General features: G+C 45.9%; 1 protein-coding gene across 1 annotated transcript in view; it reads right to left on the reverse strand.

The window, feature by feature from the left end:
- The window catches only part of PAPPA (pappalysin 1), a 258399-nt gene that overhangs the window by 108402 nt on the left and 124237 nt on the right, over positions 1-25760 (reverse strand). The gene's annotated exons all lie outside the window — the stretch shown is intronic.

Genomic DNA, 25760 nt, shown 5'->3' on the forward strand with positions numbered 1-25760 from the left:
CACTTAAACATTTAAGAGGGTAGATCTTGTATTATGTGATTTTTACTACATAACATACACACACATTAACAAACACTTCCACCTTCATACCCCTTGTGAGCCCCACAGTGACCTTGTGAGAAAGAAAATTATGCTTTTAGTCTTCTCAATTAGCAAACTGAAATCCTGCATGTCTTAAATAACTTTCCCAAGGTCATGAAAAGTATTCATGCCGGATCCTGATTTTAAACTCGGGCTTTCACTGTCCAAGTTCTAGGTACATTATCTGCTACCGCAGCACTTCATAGTCTTAAACTGACTATTTTGACTAATTAACTGTAAACAGGATTACAGTCTGACATAGAGTGAACTGATATGAGAGCCTCTGGCTTCAGTCCCGAGTCTGTAACGAAATCGTTCTGTTCCTTCAGACAAACCTCTTTCCCTCTTCTGGGCTCAGTCATCATTGAAGGGGGAGAAACTGCTAAAACTCCAGGAGCCCTTCCTGTCTAAGGTGCTATCTTCTAGATACTTGCTGGATATCTTAGGTATTTCAGTTAAAGGCCAAGTGAGTTCTCAAGCTCCTGTGTAACTCAAATCATAGCCAGGAGTTCTGCTTGGGACAGTTTAAAGCTGCAGCTGGCTGCCGTGACTCTCACTGAGCTGCAAGAACAAAACTCAAGAGAAGCAGAGTTAGCCGGATGCCTTCTTTTTTTATTTTTTTAACTTTCAATTTTGTACTGGGCTATAGTCAATCCAGTGGAAAAGACCCCGATGCTGGGAAAGATTGAGGGCAGGAGGAGAAAGGGGAGGCAGAGGATGAGATGGTTGGATGACATCACCGACTCAATGGACGTGAGTTTGAGCAAACTCTGGGAGATGGTGAAGGACAGGGAAGCCTGGCGTGCTGCAGTCCATAGGATCACAGAGTCAGACATGACCTAACGACTGAGCAACAACATCATCGATTAGCAACGTCGTGACAGTTTCCGGTGAACAGTGAGGGGACTCAGTCATACGTATACATGGATAGCTTGATGCCTTCTAAGCAGGTAGGACCTACACAGTACACGCTTCTTGGTGTTTCAGAATAGAATAACACAAGCAGAAATCTGGAGGTAGCTGTCCAAAAGTGATCATCATGCCAGGTACTCTTTCCCAGTTCCTCTAGGAAAGCTAAGTACGTGCCCCCTGTGTGGGTTCCTATTTTACAAAGACCCCATCATAATCTGCCTGCAATTAGCCTGAATCCATCTGCAACACGGGACGCCCAGGTTCGATCCCTAGGCTGGGAAGATCCCCTGGAGAAGGGAAAGGCTACCCACTCCAGTATTCTGGCCTGGAGAATTTCATGGACTGTATAGTCCATGGGGCCGCAAAGAGTTGGACACGACTGAGCGACGTTCACTTCACTTCACCGTCTTAATACTCATACCCCTGTGTTGCCATCACATTTACATGCAGCAGCTCCTTCAAACAGTACACCTGGGGAGTGAGAGAGAATGCTAGTAAAAATTCTGCCCAGGCAAGAGGCACCTATCCTGAGAAAATCTAAACATCGCAGGACTTATGGTCACCCTGAGAATGCTGCTTGATCTAGGACATTCTTGCCTGATTCACTCTGAAAGAACAGAGAGCGAAGCCTCATTGAAAACCAGGGTTTGGTTTCTGCCCCTCGTACCAGGAAGGGGTGTGCGCGTGCTCGTTTCTCAGTCGCGTCTGACTCTTCGCTACTCCATGGACTGTGGCCTGCCAGTTTCCTCTGTCCACGGGAGTTCTCAGGCAAGAATATTGGATGGGGAGCCTTTCCCTTCTCCAGGGGATCTTCCCAACCTAGGGATCGAACCTGGGTCTCCCACACTGCAAGCAGATTCTTTACTGTCTGGGCTATCATGGAAGCTCATATTAGGTGTGTAAGTCTGCATGATCAGCTTTACTTCCCACCCTCTGGCTTCCCATCTGTAGTACAGAAACCAGCAAGGACAACCTCTCAAGACAGCCATACAACTTTCATAAGAAATGGACATAAACACACAGTGTGTATCTTAAAATAATGGTCAAGAGAAAAAATACTCTTCTCGTTAAGGGTTTAATTTATTCCTAAGTGGCTGAATTGAATCAGCTTGTAAAATCAGTACTCACTTGAAACACTTTCAAGCGGCATTCCCCCAAATGGAAAGAGCCTGGGTCAAGTAGAAATAAGACTTGAATTTCTGTGATGCTGACTATCTGAAAAAAGGAATCATTGAATTCAGGGGCAGCAGAATTTTGAGCCCCTTCCAAGCTCCAAAATCCCTTGTTTGTTACTGCAAACAGTTTACATAGTGAAATACTATCAAAAGAGCCAGAATAAATCAATCCATTATAATTCAATTATTTAAGGATGAGTTTGAGCCAGCTGAGGACTCCAGTGACCAGTAGCACGCCTGGCAGTTCAAATACAGAAGGAATACAGGCTCAGCACTTCTCAGTAGCTCCAAACAACCTCTTGGTGAATGTGGCCAACTCACATACAATAAAACTCACCCTGATCTGAGAGCAAGTCATCCATCCAGACTTTACTCTTTAGAAACCCAATAAAGGGAACTGCATAGGGCATAGGTTTTAGGCATCAGGCAAAGCTAGGTTCAAGACTCTTGAGAGTCCCTTGACAGCAAGGGCATCAAACTAGTCAATCCTGAAGGAAATCAACTCTGAATATTCATTGGAAGAATTGATACTGAAGCCCCAATACTCTGGCTACCTGATGTGAAGAGCCTACTCACTGGAAAAGACCCTGATGCTGGGAAAGATTGAAGGCAAGAGCAGAAGGGGGTGACAGAGGATGAGATGGTTGGATGGCATCATCAACTCAATAGGCATGAGTTTGAGGAATCTCTTGGAGATAGTGAAGGACAGGGAAACCTTGGCGTGCTGCAGTCCATGGGGTCACAAAGAGTCGGACATGACTTTGCCAATGAGTAACAACAAAGCTAGGTTCAAGTGCTACCTCTGCCATACACAAGTGCCACAGGGCTTAAATAACCTAACTTCTCTGAACTTCATTTCCCTCATTCAAAACGAATGGATAATAATATCTATCCAGTGTTGCTCGCAATGGTTTCATGTGATGAGCTGTACCATCCCAGTCCCTTCACCCATTTTATTGAATGGAAAACTAAAAACCATAGGAGGAAAGAGGTAAGGCATTTGCCTCCAGACAACAGAGCCAGTTGGTGGAGGACTGGCAGCAGGAGCCTGGACTTTCTATGCCAAGCAGAGAGATCTTCCCCTACACATCTTATTTACAGGATCATGAAGGCACACCCCCTTGAGGATAAGGTCATGAGGTTGTCTGACTCTTGGTACCACCTCCCTTCTACTCTAATATGAAGACAAATAGGGTGAGATGATGATGGTAAGATTGCATATGATCTGCTTTCTAGGGTACATTGACTTATTTCCTCAAAGAGACCGCAGAGTGGCAGGAATTGGAGCTAGAGTCAAGTTCTTGTGAAGGCTGGTTCCTTCCTGATTATGTGGAAGACATCAATCTGTCTGTCTGCGTAGAGCTGGTGCACCCTGCAGGTTCTGGAGGACAGGCAGAGGTAGACACAGGTCAGGCAGTATGCACTTAGGTAGGCAGTGGTAAGTAGCAGGAGGATAGTAGATGTATAGATAGATAGGCGGAGGGAGGGTTAAGAGAGAGAGAGGAAATGAGGCTAAAAGGGGGAGGAAGAGAGAGAGGGAAAGAGAGGGAGAGATGGGGGAGGGAGGGATGGAAGGGGAGGCGGGAGGGAGAAGGGGAGAGAGAAAGGGACCTGTTTTCCCCCACAAGATTCTGCTGACAAAGCTACCGGGAGTCCCTTTTTTTTGAATAACATCCCTGCACTCTGCTCTGCAGTTTCTCTTGCTACGAGCATCCCAGGGGCCTTTCAGCAGTGTCTGCCAGCCTTCATCTAGGGAATTCTCTCTCCCTCTCTACTCCTGTGCCCCCAGCGCTGAAGAAAGCAGGGTGAGGAATGGAATACAAAATGTGTGGGCCAGGAAAAACAAAGGCAGCAACAACAAAACAATCAAACAAAACCGGCCTTCTTGCTTTCATGACCCCAATTTACTCAGTGCTTCTAGAACGCTTTCTGCGGGGAGCTGAGCAGGTTGTAGGAAAAAGAGTTTGCAGTCAATACCAAGGTCAAATGATCGCCCTGCCCTGCTGTCTTCTCAGGTAGTAGCTGGGTGGCATTGGTAATAATACATCCCATCGGGAGGGGTATTCTGAAAACAAATGCTTGCTGAATGCATGAATGAATGAGGAAAACCCAGTGCCCTCAATGTACATACTCCTGTCCCAATATAGTTTAGGCTCTGTACACTGTGAAGCATTTCTTTGACTGGGTCTCAGGACGAAGGGATGGGAGCGATGACTTGCTTACAGCAGAATTCCAGTGGGCAGCCTGATTACTCCATCTCACGCCATCTTCCCGTGACATCAGGGAACTCTCCACTTCAGATTCCCTCCCTTTCATGCAGTGACAGACTCAGAAATCTGCTCTAACCAGCTAGGAGACTTGATGTAGGTGGGGAGACACTGCCAAGTCTGTCTTCCCTGGCCAAGTTTTCAATTGCCACGGGTGAGCTCAGCTCCAGGAGCCCACAGGAGATGGACGCTCTGTAAGTGGACAGACACAGCTGATGCTGCTTCTTGCTGACTTAATTTTCCATCAGTCTGGAGCATCAAGATATCCCTTGCCTCTGCTCCCCTGAAGCATGTCCAAAGGACGCTATTTGGGATAAGCAGGGACTGTCATACCTAATTGAAACCTTAGCAAGCCAGGTCTCAGAGAGATGAGATAAATTTACTTTTAAGTATAAACAAAGGCTGTTATCTGAACTATTGTTAAAAGCTCTCATCCTTGAAGTCAGAAACCCTGGATTCAAGCTCCTTATCTGTCCCTGATTCTTGGGTGAACATGGGCTTGGTATTTCATCTCCCTGTGCCTCAGTTTCCCCATATGGAAAATGAAAAGAAGACTACCTTTTAGACTGCCTCGACAAAGTGCTGGGTATACTCAAATAGCACAACAGACACCGATGGAAAGTGATGAGAGTCTTAAAGGCACAGGGCTTATTCTTAACCATGATGATACTGGGGTGAGGTAGGGGTTGGAGAAGTTTTCTTAATTAGAAATTTGGTGTTTAGTCACTAACTAAGTCGTGTCCTACTCTTTTTGACCCCATGGACTGCAGCATGCCAGGCTCCCCTGTCCTTCACTATCTCTCAGAGTTTGCTCAAATTTCTGAAATGTCTACTTTTTATTTACAGTACAGCCCTAGATCCTAGGGCATCTTCAGGAATAGAAATGATTGAAGAGGGTGCATGGGCTATTTTCAACTTAAATAGCCAGAAACGAAGTAAACTAAAACAAACAAAGAAGGGTGGGGGAGGTAATAACCTAAGGAAGAAGAAAATAATTACTTAGACCAGAACTATTTCAATCCAATTGGAGAATGTTAATTAACTTAGCTTGATTAGAAACTTTGGTAATTTGCGATACCACTAGCATCCTTGAGATTCCCACGGAACTTACAGACTAGTGGTAAACACAGGTAAAGCGCTTAAAACATAAAACGTGACTGAAAAATGGCCTATGATCATGGTGATCAAGATGATGATTCTAGAGCTGAGAGCAATCATTCCATGCATGGGAAAACTAAGGTTCATAAAGTTGAAGTCATTTTCTGAAGGCTTCAGAAAAAATTTCTGGGAGAGACAAGACTAGAACGTTGGTTCTTAAACCCATAATACAATTCCTTTTCCACTGTACCATGCCACCTTATTATATCAAGTTTTCAGTATATAATTATGGCAACCAAAGGGTATCTTTATCCAAGTTCACTATCACTTTTGAGACTCTCTGGTTTCAGTTTTCACAATAGCCCCTGGTACTGGCTAAGTATAGTAAGTCTGAAGCTATTGGTATTACTAAGTTAACAGTCCAATAAGGGGGGGAAAAAAAAAAAAACAAAAAACTGCAGATAGAGAAATGAGAGTTACAAGCAATAGGAGATAGATGATAGATTTGACTTAGGACTCAAGGAAGACACAGGGATTTGAATGCACACCTTTTTTGGTGGCCTGCCTTCTAAACAATGGGTAGATTTACCTGTCTTTCTCAACTTCCCATCTCTGAAGATGGGTCAACTTTTGAGAACTTAGCATCTGTTTCTATTTCCAGCTGAGGGAACAGGATTGGCATCAGGATATTCTCTTTCAGTCCAATGATGACTATTTTTTCAACACCAGAAAAAATAGTATTTTTTTTTTTTAAGTTCAGCTGTTTGTTTAGGGATGGGTCCAACCACAACAAGCTTCATGCCATATAACAATTCATCCAAACAACAACAAAAAGAGACCAAAAAATGCACAATCTTTGTGTCCAAATAATATCTTCTTGGAATGGGGGAAATTAGATGGAGTGCTTAACCCCCAAAGGTTTATAGAGGGGAAGCTTGAGATGGGCTGATGGCTATCTTGGCAAATGTTTCCTCTGGAACAGAAATATCTGGACTTTACATTGCCTATCTTTGAAAGGCTCTAAGTCAAACCCACATCGCTGACCTCACTTCATTCTATTCAAACCAAGGTTTGTTCTTAACCTCCACCACCAGATCAGCCTGTTCAGAGTACAAAAGTCAGGGTGGTGAAGGGCTTCTAAAGAACCATGAACCCACTAACAAGCTTCAGATGCCGATTAGGTCTATTGAATCTGGGGAGCTTATGTGGGTTTCTGGTTCCTTTCAGGGTTGGCCATCTACCAAAGTAGGCCAGAAATCCCTTTCTGCATTTCCCTGTGATAACCAGGCACCATTGAGCAAATCCAAAGCGCTAGGAAAAGAAGAGTGAATCTGGGTGGGGTCCCCAGTGATCGCTCTGCCTCCACGGTCCCAGAGAGCATCCTCCAAGGGACCCCTCACCCCTCACAACCCTCTCACCGTGGCTTCGGGACTTCCTTACTTCAACACCTTCTCACAAAGCAGCCTATAGTGATCCATCTAGAATGTAAATCCGATCCAGTTTGAAATTCTCAATTGACTCCTGCAAAATCTGAGCCTCCCCATCTAGTACTCAAGTCCTTTTGTCATCCAGCTCCAAGCTCCCCATCTGCTCTCATTTCCAAGCACAGGTCCACTCTAAAAGCATAGAGCTCCCCTCCAGAACTCACACCTCAGAGTCGCCCACTCCCCGCTTATTTCCTTAGCATGAAAGTCTAGTCCCTGCCTACAAGTCTTCCATCAAGATTTAATTCTAGCATCCTCAGCTCCATGAAGCCTCATCTGTCACTCTTCTGCATCACTACTGTCCAGCAAAAACTATTTCACTCTGTTCCTTGAGTTATGATTCTCTATTTCCAAACCAGCAAAGCAGGATATTGCCTATGCAAATTTTTAATTTAAAAAGTGAGCAATGTACATTTTAATTTTTTTCTTTTTTAAATAAAACCTCCCTTTGGTCACATTTCCCTTCCCATGATTCATAGTGAAATTGACTGAGGACTATCTAAACTTGTATTTTCCACATTCTCTCTGAAAATTCACTCTTCAGTTCTCTCCCATCTAGCTTCCAAAGTCCCCTCCCTGATAAACACACACACACACACACACACACACACACACACAGAAAACCGTCCTGTCAAGATCACCATTGACTCAATGTTGCCAAAACCAACTACAATATCCAACAGTCCTGAAACATGTGAAGAAGTCACCCATTCCTTCCTTCCCGAAGCATTTCCCCCTGGATTCCATGACAACATGTATCCTAGCCCCCCTCTAGCTGTCAGACCTTCCCACACAGACTCATCTGCCATCTATGCTTCCCTCTGCTAAATGCTGCCAGTTTTCAGGGCAAGGTCTTGGGCTCCCTTTTCCTATCTATCTACATTCTCTCATCCAGCCCCAATATTTAAATAAAAATTTAAAGTATTGATGTACCAATGACTCAAACATCTCTTCAGATATGATCTCTGAGTCCCAGTCACCTGCAATGACATCTCTACTTAAATACCTATTTAAAGTCATCACTAAACCAGCATGTCTAAAACAAGAGTAATGGCTTCTTCCCAAATTACTTTTTCCCCATCTTAGCAAACGATAACATTGCCCGACAATGGCCAAACTAAAAATCTTCTGAGTCACCTCTCCTGTTTTTCTTCTGTCCACCCTCTAATACCACATACAGTTTATGAACACATCCTGTAGATTCTTTTGTCTCAGGATATTCTAAAAAGATCCACTTCTGTCCAATCACCAACACCCTTAATCCAAGCCACCATCACTATGGCATCACTTATTTATTTAAGCAGTTTCTCTTCCACGTCAGCTTCCCAGGCTTGCCTCCTCCAGAACACAGGTAGAGGGCTCTCCTAACAACACAAACCGCATCAGGCCAGTCTCCACTAAAACTTTTCAGTGGCTTCCCATGTCACATAGAACAAAATGCAAAGACTGTGTCACAGCCAAGTCACCACTTCATCTGACCATTTTCTACTGTTATCCTTCTTGTTCCTTACCTTCCATTCATTAACCCCTCTATCCATCCATCCAGATATTCATCCATTCCTCCATCCATCCATCCTGATATATATCCATCCATTCAGATATCCATCCATCCATCCATATATCCAATCATTCAACAAGTATCTGTTCCTTAAATAAGCCAAACTTGCTACTGTTCAAGAAAACTCAAACTTGCTATTTACTTTACCTGGAATACTTTTTCCCACCCTGGCTTTTCCCAGGGCAGGGAGAGGGGAGCTTCTTTTCATCACTTAGGGATTCTTTTCATCACTTAGGGCTCAGTTCACATACTACTTCCTCTAATAACAACTCTGCCTTCTTACAGTAAGTTCACATCTTATTCCTCCATCCCCATTAGAATGTAGCACACAATCTTATTTCTTCACAGCATTAGTCACTATCTAAGAATAAAGTATATTTATTATTGTTCCCCTCCTTCTAGATGACATAAGTTTCTTGGAAGACTATCTCAACATGTGCCTCTTTCTGTAGGATCAAGAAAACCACCTCTCCATATTATATAATTGATATTTAAGGACAAAGGAATGAATGAATGAGTGACTATGTATAACTCTCGGATTGTGAGATATTCCTGGGCTGGCCCCAGTCACACTTCTATTTACACCTCTAATTCTTAGAACAATGCCGGTCTCAGAGCAGGTACTAAGTAAATTATGAATTAACAACATTCTTTAGAGTTTCAGAATCTCTGTTACTGACTGTAATGAAGAAGTCTCAAACCTGATTTGAGTGTGTCCTGCAGACTGTACTATAGAAAGATTTTTTTTTATAAAAATGTTAATTAGGGTGATATCATATTATAAATCAAGCACATATTAAGGGGGAAAATCCAATTCTATCTAAATCATCCCATATTATTTTTTTCCCATGAGACATCCTGCCTCACCATCTGTCCTATATATTGTTTTATTTTCTTTCTTGACTGAATCTGCAAAGAAATGGAATATCTGGATAGAAAAGGTGGTGCCTACTAAGCTGAAGTTTAATAAAGAGATTTGATGGGCTTATGAATTGGAACTTGAAGATACATTTACATCACTTTGAATTTAGTATAGTTTTTTAAATGGCCTAAAATGATTGTATTCAAAGATAGTGATCCTAATAAATGACAATACATCCCACAGAGAAGGCTGCTCAAAGCCCTGAATGATTTTCAGCTGAGTCTCTTTTGGGTTTTAATGCTATCTCATAAATGAAAGAAGGGGTAAAATTTAGCACTGCAGTGAATGACACACTGATCATGAAATAGGACAGACATTCTAAGCACAGACAGGAAGAAGGGTGATACCCAGGACCTGAAGGCCTTTAAAAGTGTGAACAGGAAATAACAAAATGAGATTTGTTTTGGATGATATAAGCTAATAATAAATGCAGAAAACCAATCTGAAGCATTCATATGCAGAGAGTCTGCCAAAAAAAAAAAAGATAACAGAAAAGAAAGATGACAAAAGATAGCAAAGTACAAGCAAAAGAGACACAGATATAAGAAACAGACTTTTGGACTCTGTGGGAGAAGGCGAGGGTGGGATGATTTGAGAGAATAGCATTGAAACATGTATATTACCATATGTGAAATAGATGACCAGTCCAAGTTCAATGCATGAAACAGGGCACTCAAAGCTGGTGCCCTGGGACAACCCAGAGGGATGGGGTGAGGAGGGAGGTGGGAGGGGGTTTCAGGATGGGGGCCACATGTGCACCTGTGGCTGATCCATGTCAATGTATGGTAAGAACAACTACAATATTGTAAAGTAATTAACCTCCAATTTAAATAAATAAGTTAATTTTTTTAATGAATAAAAGAATAAAAACAGGGAGAGCAGTAAAAACAACAACAAGAACAAAAAGATAGTGAAATACAAATGAAGTGTCAGTGATTTCAATGTGATCTCATCAGTCCAAACAGAAGTGGGGGGCCAGGGGGGAAAGAGGAGAGGAAGGGAGAGGGAGAGACAGAGAAGAAAGAAAGAGAGGCCACTTCCTCATGATCAGCAGACTGGTCAAGAGACCTGGAATCTAAAATCAGTTCAGATGCTCAGTCGTGTATGACTCTTTGCGACCCCATGAACCGCGGCACGCCAGGCCCCCCTGTCTATCACCAACTCCTGGAGTTTACTCAAACTCATGTCCATTGAGTCGGTGATGCCGTCCAACCAACTCATCCTCTGTCATCCCCTTCTCTTCCCGCCTTCACTCTTTCCCAGCATCAGGGTCTTTTCCAATGAGTCAGTTCTTCACATCAGGTGGCCACAGTACTGGACTTTCAGATGTCCATTAATATATACCCATGACTTTGACCATGGCCTTTCCCTCTCGGGGCTGCAGTTCCCCTTTGAGTGAAAAAGAGTTAAATCAGTTTTATGATTCCCTTCAACTAAGTCACTTTAAAATGCATTTGCTTCTTGATTTTTTTTTTTTAACTTTCTTTTAATTATTAAATCCATTCTTCAGTCTGAAGATGGGGAAGTATGTTCAGCAAAACTACCAATGAGAGTGCAGAAGAACTCGCCGAAGAGCATGGAAGAAAATGTATCACAAAAAGTATATGGAACAGGAACCGGAAACCAAAATTTGAAGCTCAGCTTTGTCACCAGATTATCTGGTTACAGGGCAATGTACATCATCATTGTGGGTTCCATTCTTTTTGTTTATTAAAAAATGACAATATTACTTTTCCTACCCATTACAGAAAGTGGTTGTAATGATCAGACAAAATAGCATTATGGAACACTTGAGCATGGTGATGTTTCTACATTTTATTATCACAGGTACAATCTAGAACTCATCTCCCAAAGCATTACATGGCTTTGCCAATTCATCATGTCAGTCTCTCCTCAACCATCACCGGCCTAATGAGGACTTCTCTAATCATGCTAACTTCACTCCAGTTTCCCTACTCCACTGGTCTATTTTATTTTCTACATAGCATTACATTGCTTCTTCAAAGTTTAGTAACAAGCATTGTATTCTCTCTAAAACAAAACGGCTACTTCATGAGAGCAGGAACAGACGTTTTGCCCACTACTGCATTCCAATTCCAGAATACAGAAGATAATTATGAACTGTTGGCTGAATGAATGAATGAAGGTTTAACACTGCAAAAGTCTTTTGAAATTATCGAGTCTACATGCTTTGTTTTGCAAATACAGCAACTGAGTTTCAGAAAGTTTAAGTAACTCTCCTTGAACGCTGTGCAGTTCATTGCTACAGGCCAAGAGTTCTGACTGGCTAACTAAGGTTCATTATATAACTGCTGGGAATATGCAACATCAAAGAGAAATTGAATCAGACTGTGAGAAATCCATGTATGCGACCCTAAAGCAAAACAATGCAAATAAAAGTTGGTAGGTGCACATATGCACATCATTCTTCAATCCAGCAAAACAAGCAGCCCATCAGTCTTCTAAGGCATCCTCAAGATGCTGGAGAAAAGGGACTTTTAGACAAGTCTAGGTTAACAGTAGCTGAGGAACTGAAGGTACCACGTGAAACTAAGCCAGTCACCCTAGTCTGCCATAAATCGTGACTAGGGTGAACACAGTGTGTTAGGTTCTTGGTAGGGTTCCTATGCAAGAAGCTGGAGTGTCAAAAATGGATCCCTTCCACCCTGAGCCCTGGTTGGTTTAGCCAGCTTTGAAGTCTGTCCTCTTGCCATATGATTGAGATAAGACCAAGAAGATGAGACGTTTAAACCACAGCTTGCTTGATCTCCAGGTTAGGACACGTGCTGCAGTGCTCTGAAGAACAGAAGCCCAGTTAAGGGGCAGAACTGGACTCATGTAAGTTTTCTTTATCTTGCATGATGAGTGTTATATCTTGCATAACTCATGTCATGTTCACTTGAATCTATTTGTTTCATGTATATCATTGAACTGCAGTTTGTTTTCCTAGAAATGTGTATATATATTTTTGTCTCTTTCCTCCCGATAAGGAAAGAAGTGGGGAAGAAGGAAGGAAAGATGGGAAGAAGAGACGGAAGGAGGAAGAAAGAAAGAAAAGGAGGGCCATTGGTCCTCAATCGTAAGAACTAACTTGGACTATTTGAAAATATCAATCAAAACCCCTGCTGTTTTTGATCAGAGATGACAGATAAGGGTCAGCAAAACTATCCATGCTCAAAGAAAGTTTCAAAGAGTAGCAGTCACCCTGTGATTTCTACCAACTGGAGAAGGTGTTAGCCCAAACAAGAATGCAAGACTGCAGATTACCTTACAGACAAAAAGACAGTAGATTCCAGAACAGAGGTCAGAGAAGCCCCCTCTGGTGCTAGAGATGGCTGGACAGACCAGTTCTGGACCACTGAATTGATGAACCAGGATACGGTCAGTGGATGCGGCCCAAGGCAGGCGTCATCAGGAAGCAGTGCTCACACAGAAATGAAGATGCTTAATCTGAAGGAGAGGAGGCTCAGAGCAGACACGGCAGAAAACTCTTCCAACAAACCGCACTAGGTTTGAGAATAAAATTGGCTACCTCAGAAGGTACTGAAACAGAGGCTTGGTGACAGCTGATGAGGCATAATCTGGCCCCAGTCTGCTTCTGCAGCCTTCTTTCTGGTGTATTCTAGTTTCAGCTCTAGGCAGGCTGAGATCATGGCCATCTCCTAAATGGGCCAGATTCTCTTTCCTGCCCCCACTGCCTGCTGTGCAGAAGCCCACCCCCACCCCCAAATTCCTAATCCCATTTTTTTGTTGTTGTTGTTATTAGTCTCCATTCTCTATCCATATTTAACCAGACATTTCTATGGAAAAAGCTCTCCAGCAATCCACTCAGGAGGGCTACTGGCCACCCTCTTTTTCTTCCCATAGCATCCTCTACTTCTCTAATTAAAATAATAGCTACCATGCAGGAGGAGAAGAGGGCAACAGAGGATGAGAGGGTTGGATAGCATCCTTGACTCAATGGACGTGAGTTTCAGCAAACTCTAGGAGATAGAGGACAGGGAAGCCTGGCATGCTGCAGTCCATGGGGTCGCAAAGAGTCGGACAAAACTTAGCAACTGAACAACAAACCACGCAGATGTAAGCTCTTCTATATAGAATGGATAATCAATAAGATCTTACAGTACAGAGAACTACATTCAATATCTCAATTCTTTTCCACTATGTTCAAAGAACATTGAAAAGAATGTATATCTATCTATATGTGTGTGTGTGTATCACTTTGCTGTACAGTAGAAATTAATAAAACATTGTAAGTCAACTACACTCCAGTAAAAACAAGCAGAACATGATAGACACCATGCGGTAAGTGAATGACATACTTAAATGTTTTTAAATAGGCGATGTCATTGAATCCTAGAAGAGCCCTATGTATTTGGTGCAATTATTATCCCCATTTAACAGACAAGGAAATTGATATGCAGAAAGGTTAAGGCATCACCTAAGGTTTTAAGGCTCAAACCCTGATTAGCGTGATTCCAAAATCCATACCCTCCCATCCGCCCCTGCTGCCCAGTTCCCGTCTTTTATGTGGATATGGGTGCTGAGGAGGATAATGAGACAAGCTGATCTGATTCTCTCTGAGATGACCTGCAATTCTGTGGTACTTGGGGGCTCAGGGGTCTCACGGAGCTGCGGTCACATCCCTGCTCTCCACTAATTAGCTGGGTGTTGATGAGCAGCGTGCTTCATCCTGGAGTCCCAGTTTCTTCTTTGGCAGTTGGTGAAATAATGACTCTTCCCAGAGGTTAGGAGGATAAAAATGAGAAGATGTATAGAAAATGCATAGCATGTGCCTAGCATGCAAAAAGATTCTGCAAGATTCTGCGAAGGATCACGAGCCTCCCTTTCCCTAAAGGAAACAATCTGTCTGCTACCTTCTGCCAGTTAAACTGTAGGAGCTCGGTAACTCATATTTTGGTTAAACCTTAAAAAAAAAAAAAATTTAAGGGGAATCTGAGTTTTTGTTGGCAAGGGATTGAACAGGCATGGGCGCAGCCTCCGGGCCCAGAGTCCATTAGGGAATTTACGAGGGGAGATGGGGGACCATCAACTCAAGTACTCCCTTCAGAGGCAGTACTTACAAAGCCATCAATTTCCTTAACAAAGACCACTGGCTTAAATGCCCCTTAAAGCAGCATTATTTACACAGTTTCTCCACTTCCCTTTGAATTCTCTGCCTGGAGGGGGAGTGGGGGGGTGGCCTACCTGCAGTCCTTTCCAGCTACTAGTTAATTAGGCTCCCTCCCAGAAAGGAAGCTAGTGGAAGCAGGGACTTAGTTTTGAAAAGCAGCTCAATTCAGGGGTTATCAGAGAGTTCACACGAGCTACTGGGCTGCCCGCTGCTTCTGCTAATGGTCTAAAACGCGTGGACCTCATCAGAGTTATGACCACGGTTGGCACTGTGAGACAGCGGAGGAGCAGCCACTCCAGCTGTCCCAGCTTTGCTGGGAAGGTGTAATAAAAGTCCAAGAACATTCCTGGCAAATGCTACTATGATGCTTTCTAGCTCTGTGGCCTGTCAACCTCGCAAACGCGCCGTTTTCATAGTTTCTTCAGAAACTGAAGTGGCCCCCACCCCCTTTTTTTTGTGGGAGAACTGGGATTTGAACCAAGCAACCCAGCTCTGGAGCCTGAGCACGGAACCTCCATCCTAAGCTCCTCAAACTGAGACGTCTGGCCTGAGATGACAGCTGGAAAGTGGAGAGGCTGTGAGTCCAACTGAGGTTTGTCCGACTCTAAAGACCAACAGAGCTCTACCACAGTTTGTTGCCTCAGGAATAAAAATGTCTCTTAAGAAATATATCCTCCCTTCACTCATTTCTCCTATATTTACCAAGCTGCAAATTACGTGCCAGGTCCTGGACGGATTGCTGGGAAATGAGATGAACGAACCCTGGGCTCAGCACTCAGGGGTTGCAGAGAGAGGCAGGAAGTTATCGACTGCACCCGATTTTGCTCAGAGGTAGCAAATGCTGTAAGATCACACAGAAGAGACCCCCTAACCTGATCTTGCCCAGATTTGAGAAGCTCCCCTTAGAAGGCAACATCTGGGCTAAGTCTCTGAGAGGAGAAATCAATCTAGGGTGAGGCAGACATTCCAGGAGGCTGGGGGGCCGGGTTGGGGGCTGCTGAGAGCAAGCGGGAGGAAGCTGCAAACAGGGTCGTAGGTGCAAAGCTAGAAGATGCCGCATGCCACAGTAAGGAACTAAGACTGATATCAAGGGCCATGCAGAGCCATTGATGCTTTTAAAAGGAGAGGGACAGAATGACATCTGCCTTTTAGGAAGCTCAGACTTTCCAGGTGGCACTAGTGGTAAAGAACCCACCTGCCAGTGCAGGAGACGGAAGAGATGTTGGGTTCGATCCCTGGGTCGGGAAGATCCCCTGGAGGAGGGCATGGCCACCCACTCCAGTATTCTTGCCTGGAGAATCCCATGGACACAGGAGTCAGCCGGGGTACAGTCCATAGGGTCGCAAAGAGTTGGTCACAACTGAAGCAACTTAGCGCGCACGCACATACTCGTCATACTGGAGGTCAGATTGGAGCCGGCAAAGATGGGAGCAGGGGCCTAGCTGAACTCGCCTAGGGTGGTCCAGGCATGAGTCTACATGTGGGGGCGGGTCTGCAGACTCAAGTAGGGAGACAGAAGTAGGATCGATTTGGAGGGAAAAGTGTTAAAGGTCAGAATGGTGACTGGATGTGGGAAAAAGGGAAGAGTGGAGATTGTTTCCCAAGCTTCTAGCTTAAATAGCTGGTTGGCTGGTGGCACCGGCCGTTGAGACTGAGAAAAACAGGAGTGCAGGAACTCTGGGGAGAAAACGGCAAGCCCTGTGTTACATGTGTTGAGTCTCAGTGCCTGCGGGGGATCGGATAGAATCATTAGATATACTAGTCCAGAGGTCAGGATAAAGGCCTCAGACTGCACACAGAAATTTTGCAGTCTTTGGTTTTGAATGACGGAGTCAGGGAGAGAGTGCGGAAACTGGGAAGTGAGTCCACTGTGGAACTTTGGAGAAAGAATGTCTAAAAGGTAGGCATAACATGTCTATGTAGGGATGGGCAGAGAGGTTAAGGAAAACTGGAAGAAGGTAACATTTCAGAGGGCCTGGAAATTAAGAAGTTCAACAAAGAACCAGGTAAGCTGAAGGAGAAAAATACTGGAGTATGTTTGTTGTCTGAAAAGGTATTAGTGCTCAGTCACGTCTGGCTCTTTGTGACCCCACGGACTGTAGCCCACCAGGCCCCTCTGTCCATGGGATTCTCCAGGCAAGAATACTGGAGTGGGTAGCCATCCCCTTCTCCAGGGAACCTTCCCGACCCAGGGATCGAACCCAGGTCTCCTGCATTGCAGGCAGATTCTTTACTGTCTGAGCCACCAGGTAACTTCCATGTTTGTTTTCTGGCTTCCCCTCAAAACCATTCTTTGGCACAATGGTAAAGAATCTGTCTGCCAATGCAGGAGACACAGGAGATGCAGGTTTTGACCCCTGGGTCAGGAAGATCCTGTGGCATAGGAAATGGCAACCCAAACCAGTGTTCTTGCCTGGAGAATCCCATGGACAGAGGAGCCTGGTGGGCTACAGTCCATGGGGCCACAAAGGAGTCAGACGTGATTGAGAACTGAGGACACACACACGTCTCTCTGAGAGAACCCCCTTCATTGCTCCATGATGACTCTCAACTTTCTGGTTGATCTCTTCCAGGGACTGGGTGTTCTCTACTTGTGAGTAAGAACTAGGCTGTTATTTATAATAACCACGAGAATCAGTATTTATTCATCACTTTCTGAAGAACAGAGGCTGCCCCAAGCCTAGCACATTTGGCATTCTTGGTGCCTTAGCACGGCCCTGACGGGTAAGAGGTGCTGAACAAATGTATGATGAATAAATCCATAAATGCATGAAAGAATATATCACAGCTACCCTATGAAGTAAGGAAGCTCACTCCCTACACTCCACAGTTGGAAAAAGGTGGTTGGGGACCAAGTCTGGAGACGAGGCAGTCCCTGTGTTGCTGGGTCAGGTCAACTGGCCTCTCCTCTGTCTCTCTCCATCTAGAAGTTCTCTTGGCAAAAGGCGCAAAGACTGATGGGAAATTCTGGGGCTTGAAGATGCTGGTACAGCCCTCTCATCAGCAGTGAGGCTGAACTCGAGTTACAATGGATGGTTTTGGACTCCTGAGTTGAGAAACCAGTTACGATCCTGCCAATAGCAGTTGGAAGTTCAGTCCAATCTTTTGGATCATTTGGGCTGGGCTTCTGACTGGTGTTGAAAGCCAAAATCACTCTGATTTCTCTTCAGGCCAAGCTGCCAAGAGTACTTCATTGGCCCTTGAAGAGCATCCCGCAGCAGGAGTCTGCTCTTAAAGCACTGCTCCTAGCTTGTCTTGCTTCTGCCCAGAAACCACTGCTTGACCCAGAATCACACCTACCCACCTACCCCTCCTGTGAGTCCCTGGAGCAGCTTCCTATGGGACCTGTCTGCCCACGGGACCGCAGAAGCACCCTCCTTCTGGACCTTTATAGCAGCAGAGTCCCTGCATGTGGTTTTACCGAGACCAGCTGCTCAGGAAGCCTTCACAGACTCACCAACCCCCACCATTGGTCTTCCCACTCCTCCTGGGGTCTCCTCAAACCATCCCTGTACATCTTTAAGGACCATTGCCCTCTAGAGCCCTGCAATGAAGGACTCCTTCTTCCCCAGATCGTCACTCCCATTTGCCTCCTGCCTAGCACAGAACTTTGTATACAGCAGGTGCTTAATACAGACAAATGGCAGTGTGAATCTCTCCTGTGGTCACCTTTGTCTCCCATCATCTTTGCAGAACCCCTGCGGCTGCTGCCTTGAGGCCAGAGAAGGGAAGCCCAGCACTTGTGAGGGGAGCTGCAGACACCCAGTGTGGGATATTTTATCTCTCTGGCAAATTAAAATTAAAATCCGGTCCCTTAAAAATTATTATAATTTCAGCTTTGCTGTATCTTAATTTCTCCCTGGTACTTAATCAGTAGCAGCGAAGAGAAAAAGTCGCGTTTAGTTTCTCCCTCTGTTGAGTCGCTAATGATCTGTAAACAAACACTCCAGACTGCTTCTTAAAGAGACCCTGGGAGCCCTGTGCGATGTGAGATTCCTTTCCCACCTTGCATTGTTTCCTCTTCTCATTATCTCTTTGCTGCTAGGCTGTTCAGCTCTCAAGAGCACATGTTTTTATTAGATAATCTTAATGATCAAAAGGTAGCATAAATTAGCAGTTCAGCTCGAGGGTTTAAGAGACAGACTTCCACGGCTGGAATCCCTTACTGGGGAGCCTTGACATCTCCGTGCGTTTTCCTTATCTATAGGGTCAACACAATTAAGCACAGGAGTTCACGGAGAAAAAGCATTACATGCATAACCGGGAGTCTCGACTGTTATGACTATTGTTTGAAATGAAGAGATGGAAAAGGGCTGGCAACGCAGATATCGATGTCAGCACTTCTACTGGTTCTGAAGATCTGATGTTTTGGAGGACACTGGCTCCTTGAGTGTCGGAGCTGGGCAGATTCTGGTTCAAACCTCAGCTCTGCCACTTAAAAATCACCTGCTTTAAAGAAGCCTTTTCATCTCCCCGAGCCTCAGTTTCCTCTTGTGTAAAATGGGAGACACAGGCCCTGCCTTCCTGCAGCTTGGGAAGATAGAGAGGGGAGGGAAGAGCCGTGTGTGTGGCAGAACGGCTGGCCTGGGATGTGACACTCACGAAAGCTTGTTTCTTCTTGGGCTGGTTTTCCCACTCAATAAATATTTATGGAACAGAGGTCACTTTCTCAAAAGTCACTTAAACACTGGGGACTCTGCTCTGTCATCTGGAAAGCGGTGATGAGAATGTCTGGATGCCCGGGGTGCTGGGGGTTTGAAATGAAACTGCCGTAGTAGGTTCTTATTAAAGGTCTACGTGCCCCCTTCTCCAACCCCGGGCGGATCCAGGATGTTCGCTGAAGCTCTAGGTACTAAGCTGGAGCTGAGCATCTCTGGCCACTCTTTTCTGCTTCCAAGTATCACTTGACTCAGTCTATTAGCCAAAGTCTGGATCTAGCTGGATGCTGGGAACACCGGGATGGGCAGGATGACTTCTTTCAAGGGTGAGGGAAACTGACATGTAAACAAAAAATGTGGGGGAGTGGACAGAACTACAACTAGGCTGCCACAGGCTGAGGGGCGATGCAGACGAGGTCGTGCCCTCCCCTCTCTGCCTCTCATCTGCCTTGACCTACCTGCTTGGCTAATCTTCCACCCACCTATAGACTCGTCCATCTATGCCCCAGTTGGTCAGCAACTTCTCCCCTGCAAGGCCAGACAGTGAATATTTTGACGTGGTGGGCCATACAGGGTCTCTGGGAACTACTGGACTATCTCTGCGGCCACAGATCTCTAAACCAAGGGGCACAGTGATGTTTCAGTCAAACCTGATCTGCCATCAGAGACAGCACGTGTGGTTTGACCACGGGCAGTAGTCTCTGACCCCTGATCTAAGCAAGCCTCCTGGGCCCCTGGGCAGGGCTTGTCCCCGTGGGTAGACTGCACACCAACGACGTGCCTTCCCTTCTTTTCCTGCCAGGAACAGCACCCTCCCCGGAGTCCTCAAACCTGCTGGGTCCAACCTCTTCCCTCTTCCGCCCCTCACCACTCTCCAGCCACGAGGACTTTCTCCGACCTCCTTGAAAGCTCTTTCCTGCCTCGAGGATTTAGCAGTCTGAACTTGCAATCCTTGCTCCATCACCCTGCTCCCCATCTCCCTACTTTGTCCACTTTCTCTTCAACCTTCACGTCTCAACTTGAAGATCCTGTCTCCAAGGGGACCTCTCTCGGCCCCGTCACTTACACACCCCTACACATTTCCACTCAGTGGCATTTCCAACAATTCCATTTCAATAATTGCCAGAGCTATTTCCTTCACCTCCCTGGCCTTCCTTGTTCACGGACATCTCCCTTGCCACCAACACGGTGTTCGGCACCCAGCAGACATCAGTAACTGTGTGACTAAATGCATGATGTGACTCAGCGACTGATCTGCACCATCCTTGGCCTGGCTTATGTTAGCGCCCACAGCCGCTCCATTCTGCAGACTATAGCTGTGAGGTTTCACACAGTCCTGACTGCCCATCCATCATTTTATTTTAAGCACATTACTTCTCTGCCCCAAAAGGAGAGGAGGATACAATTAGGCCTATATTCCCCACTTGCTTAATATTTCAATTTCCCCCAGGGTACTCCCTTCAACTGGCGATCACAGCTCATGAATATTAAGTGTCTCTTCCAACCCACCATGGTCCTCAGGAAAGAGGAGAGGGCGAGCCTGGGACAAGGAAAGACTCCTGCCCCCAGGCCTCTCCCCTCTGCGGGCTCGCTCGGACCTGAAGTCCTGGCCACACAGATGCACAGCAAGAAGGCCCCTGCGGCGGCAGTCCAGTCTCTGGTCCCTTTAAGTGCCACAGAGAAGCCCTTGTTCTCCGCTCCCCAGATTCACCTGTCTTGGATGTGGACTGCGTTTCAAACGCGCACATCAAAGTGTGGTCTTAATTCCTCAATTTCAGGAAAGCTCTGAGTCTTTTCGGAGCCTGACCCCTCCCTGGGAGTCACGAGGCCAACCTGGACTGAGGGCGAGAATTCCTCCCTTCTGGCATCTGAGGCCATCCTGTTTCTTTTCATTCCTGACTGGCCTCTCTGTGGGGTAGGCCTCCCGGGCTTCTAAAGGAGGTGGTAAGCCGCGGTCTGAGGCTGGATGGCAGGCTTGATCCTAACCGGTGCTGACTCGAGGGTGTGTGAATGCATCCATCAGACCTCCCGGTTGAGGACCTCAGATCTTTAGACCGCCCAGCACAGCAGCCTTCCGCCCCATCGCCTCGCTTCCCCTAGTCTTTGTCCCCTCTGTGACCCCCTCTGACCCTCTGGGTTAAAGGAATTCCTTTCCCCTCCCCAAGCCCTCATTTCTTTTAAAATGCCCAGTTTAAAAACAATAACGATCTGGGATTTAAATTCTGGAAGTCAGGGTTGGAAGAGTCCCGGAGCTCATTTAGATCACTCCCGTCACGTGACAGCTGGGGAGACTGAGATCAAGGGGCCTCCGTCACTTCTCCTGATGACAGGATGCAGCTAAGGACCATTTGTCCCAGAGATGGACCTGTGGCCTTTGCATCCCTCACAACTAAGATGGCAAATGGGAGGGGAAGATAGCAGACATGTCTACGGATTGCCATGCACGGTGCTGGACACGCTAAAGGCTCTCTTTCCATCTTTCTCATATAAATATAACTGTGTTATGATTATGTCCATTTTCCAGAAAAGAAGACTGGGACTCAGAGAGAGGATGGGAGATGCTCAAGCTGACCCAGGGAGTGATTAAAATCAATAGACCTTTGAACTCAGGCTCCTTGGCCTGACATTGCCATGACAACGGACTGAAGTGTCAAACTCCTCCTAGGCTAAAACACAATGTGGCTATATTCAATGGAGGGTGAGCTATTATAAACAAAAATGCAGCCCCAAACACAGAATGGCCCTAAGTCAAGGGCCTGGGGTTTGTGCAGTAGAATGTTTATAGGGTGATAATAACTGAAAATTGTCATTTTCATGACTCATGAGAAAGGCACAGGAAGGATCTCTGCATTCACTTTTGTTTCCGCAGTGTCAGTGGCAACAAAGCCGAAGCAGTGGAAAAGAGAGGCTCTCCACGGCTTTTGGTGGGGCTCATCTGGATGCTGGATGCACTCTTTGAAAACAGGGGGACTGGAGTTAAAATCTCCTACTCTGACCCAGTTGGCTGTATGACTTAGGACGATTCACCTCCACTCTCAGCGTTCCAGCCTCCTCATCAGCAAAAGGGACGCCCTTATTCTGAGGAAGCAGTGTGGCGGGAAGGGTAAACGAAATCATTTGACAAAAGGGCCCTTAGCACAGAAGCTGGTCCAGTTGGGTGCCTGATAAATGAAATAATTTCACGGTCAAGTGTGCAGACTTTGCTTGGGTACTGTGAATCTCATCTCTGCTTTTCCCAGCTATGTGACCTTGGGCAAGCTATTTAACCTCTCTGAACCTCTACACAACTGAGATCAACATCATTTATGTCATCGGGTTCCTGGGAAGATGGACCTAAGTTTCAAATTAATGACATTGGTGACAACAGTAGCAGCATCAGCAAGCGTATACATATCACCTACTAGGTATCACTTATAAAATGTTTTACCTACTTAACCTCATTTCATCTTAACAACTGTGAGAGGCAGGGACTATTACTAACCCATCTCACTGAGGAGCAAACTGAGGCACAGAGAAAATTTATTTGGACCTTGCTTCTCACCCAAAATCCATGTCCATAATCATGAATGGTATGTGTCATGATGCCAATACTAAGCATGATACCCATTCTAGCTGACAGACCACCACCATTATCACCACCTCCATGACTACCGCCAACACTTCTCTTTCCTTCTTTTAAAGACAGGTCTTCAAGTTAAAAGAAGTTTTATTTCAAGAAGGTATTTTGGCGACAGTCACTATGTTTTCCATAGAAGGAGGTCTGAAAAACTGTGTATGGCCAGGAGATGTTTTATTTTTTCCTTACTTCAATTTTTTTCTTTTTTGGTAAGGTGAGAGGTGGGTCATCTATTATGATTTCACGTTGTTAGAAAAATAATAATAGACACAACTCCCAGCAGGGCCCATGCTTCCGCCTCTTCCCCTCCCCCTACCAGATGCTATTTTCCCCTTTAGTCAGTGGTGTTCTAAACTCTCATCAGAATATCCACCAAGAAGACACAGCGATTCATCTTCTTGTTTTCCTTTCTCGCCTTGGCTGGGAGCAGGCCAGGGCAGCCTGACAGAGGGGCCACAAGGAGCGGTGACCCCCGCCCCTCCCAGGGGCTGGTGGGGAAATGGATTGATCCCTCCTCCCCCCGCCCCCTTATCTGCGCACAGATACTTTAGTTATTGGCCCTGACTCTAGGACAGGGCTGGGAATGCTGTGTCCTGACCAGAGACAAAGTGAGGCTAATGGCAGGGAATGGGGGAGAAGGGGGGGGAGGGGAGGGGCTGAGAACGAGAGCCAGGCTGGGAATCCTGTGTGTTTGTGTCTGCAAAAGACGACGTGGGGGTCCATTTGCTTTGTTTGCTTAACTATATATTAGCCTCAAGCAGGATTTGAAACCCCAAAACCCTTAAATGGATGTTTGACAAATTGAGGATTCCTCACTGTCAGACAGGGGAAGGGAGCTTTTTGACCCTCAGCACGCTCACTCTCATTTCACCAAGGGAGAGGCTGATGCCCCCCAGGGGAGATCCCAAGCTGCAACCCAGGCTCTCAAGTCTGAGCTGAGACCCCAGCTCTCCTGAAGAACCCGGGGCAGTAAATCAACGTGGCACGAAGAGCTTTCTACAATCACAACCCCTATAATGGCTTAAATGTCATCTCCGAAGGTAGCACGTTTCCAGCACCCACTGGAGATATATGACTGAGTATGACCCCTATTGGGGATGCTTCCCATTTTGTCTGACTAATTTGACCATTACCTCCCCCTCTTCAGCCTTTATCAGCAGCCTGTCTGTAGTTTATGACTCAGTGCTTTAGACACAGAATTCCCAACTCTGCGAACAATGCCTCCAGCCAGAGCTGCTCCGGGTGGGCTGCGGAGAGTTATCAGTTTACTGATGATACCACATTTTTTTTAACCGAAAACCTCAGGCCTGGGGTATGTTATATGTGAAAAGGGGGAGAAAGGACAAGATAATTTCCACATTGCCGGGGACGCAGCCTCATTGCCTAAGAGGTCTTGTGGGTGGTGTTCCTATTAACAAGCAACTTATTATGTGTTGGGGACGAGGGCTCTGGGGGTGGGACAGTGGGGAAGGGAAGTCCCGGGCTGTTGCATAAAAACACATTGGCACCTTGGGAATCCTTCCGGATGTGTGGGCTTCTGCAGCGTGAATGAGAACGCCACCATAAATCTGCCACCCACCCTCACGCTGCTGGTGCCAGAGCCAGGGAAAACATCAGCCCGGCTCGATGGTCAGCGACAAGAAAACAAATAAGGAGGAAAGGAAGCAGGGAAGAAAGCGTGGAAAGAAGAAAGGAAGGGAGGGAGTGAGGGGTCATTCAGCTAGGGAGGCAGAGCTGCCGCCGAGAGAAGGCAGAGAGGCTCTGTGCTTAGTCTGGAGATAGAATCACAGTTCTTTGAGATGAGTCACCTTGGACAAGTGAAGGCATCCTGTGTGTATGCTCTGGGCTCAGTCTTGTCAGAACTCTTCACAAAACCCCAAGGACTATAGTCCACCAGGATCCTCTGTCCATGGGTTTTTTTCAGGCAAAAACACTGGAGCAGGTGGCCATTTCCTATTCCAGGAGATCTTCCCGACCCAGGGATCGAACCTGCGTTTCCTGCATGGGCAGGCGGATTCTTTACCACGACGCCACCTGGGAAGCCCCTTCGGGCATCCTAGCAGGTCTCAGATCCCTCATCTGGATGTAAGACACCTCCCACAGGCTCACCTTAAACAAAGGTGCATGACATAGGGCAGGCTGCCTGGTGAGTACCCACACGTGGTGAGCGGTGCAGATATTCACCCCCATCCCAACGCTCACTGAGGGAAGTACTGGGTAATGTGCACCAAACACATTCAACTTGCTGGGAACAGGGCTGGACCTCACCGCATCTGATGACAACAACATTCAGTAGGGCTTCTAAGCGACAATCAGCAGAAACCAACTTTGGCCAAGTCAGGCAAAACAAGCAAACAAGAATTATCTATTCAAAGAATATTGGGTACTGATGGAAGACTCCCTGGGAGGGCTGGAGAGTGTTCTGAAGGCTGATTTTGAGCTCACGGGGAAGCCCCAGGACTGTTCTTGCGAAGACATCTCAGAGCTGTGGCTGCACAAAGTCATCTCCGCACGACTGCTGGGTGCTGTCAGAGGTACTTTGGAAACACGTGGGTTGTGGCCACTTTACCATCTTCATCAAATGGGTTTGCTTTGATGAATCAGAGTCCCTATGTCTTCTGATTCATCCTCGGGCTGATGTGTCTGATTGGTGATCAGGGGAGAGGGTAGGTCACATGCCCACATTCAGTTACAAGGAGGACTGGGGGTCAGAGGTGCTGCCATTACTAACTTCTTTTCTTTTTTATTAAGTCTTTATTGAATGTGTTACTCTGTTGCTTCTGTTTCATCTTTTGGTTTCCCTGCCACTAGGCATATGGGATCTTAGCTTCTCCAGCAGGGACTGGACCCACACC

Source organism: Dama dama, chromosome 16, assembly GCF_033118175.1.
Source record: "Dama dama isolate Ldn47 chromosome 16, ASM3311817v1, whole genome shotgun sequence".
Taxonomy (NCBI): Eukaryota; Metazoa; Chordata; class Mammalia; order Artiodactyla; family Cervidae; genus Dama; species Dama dama.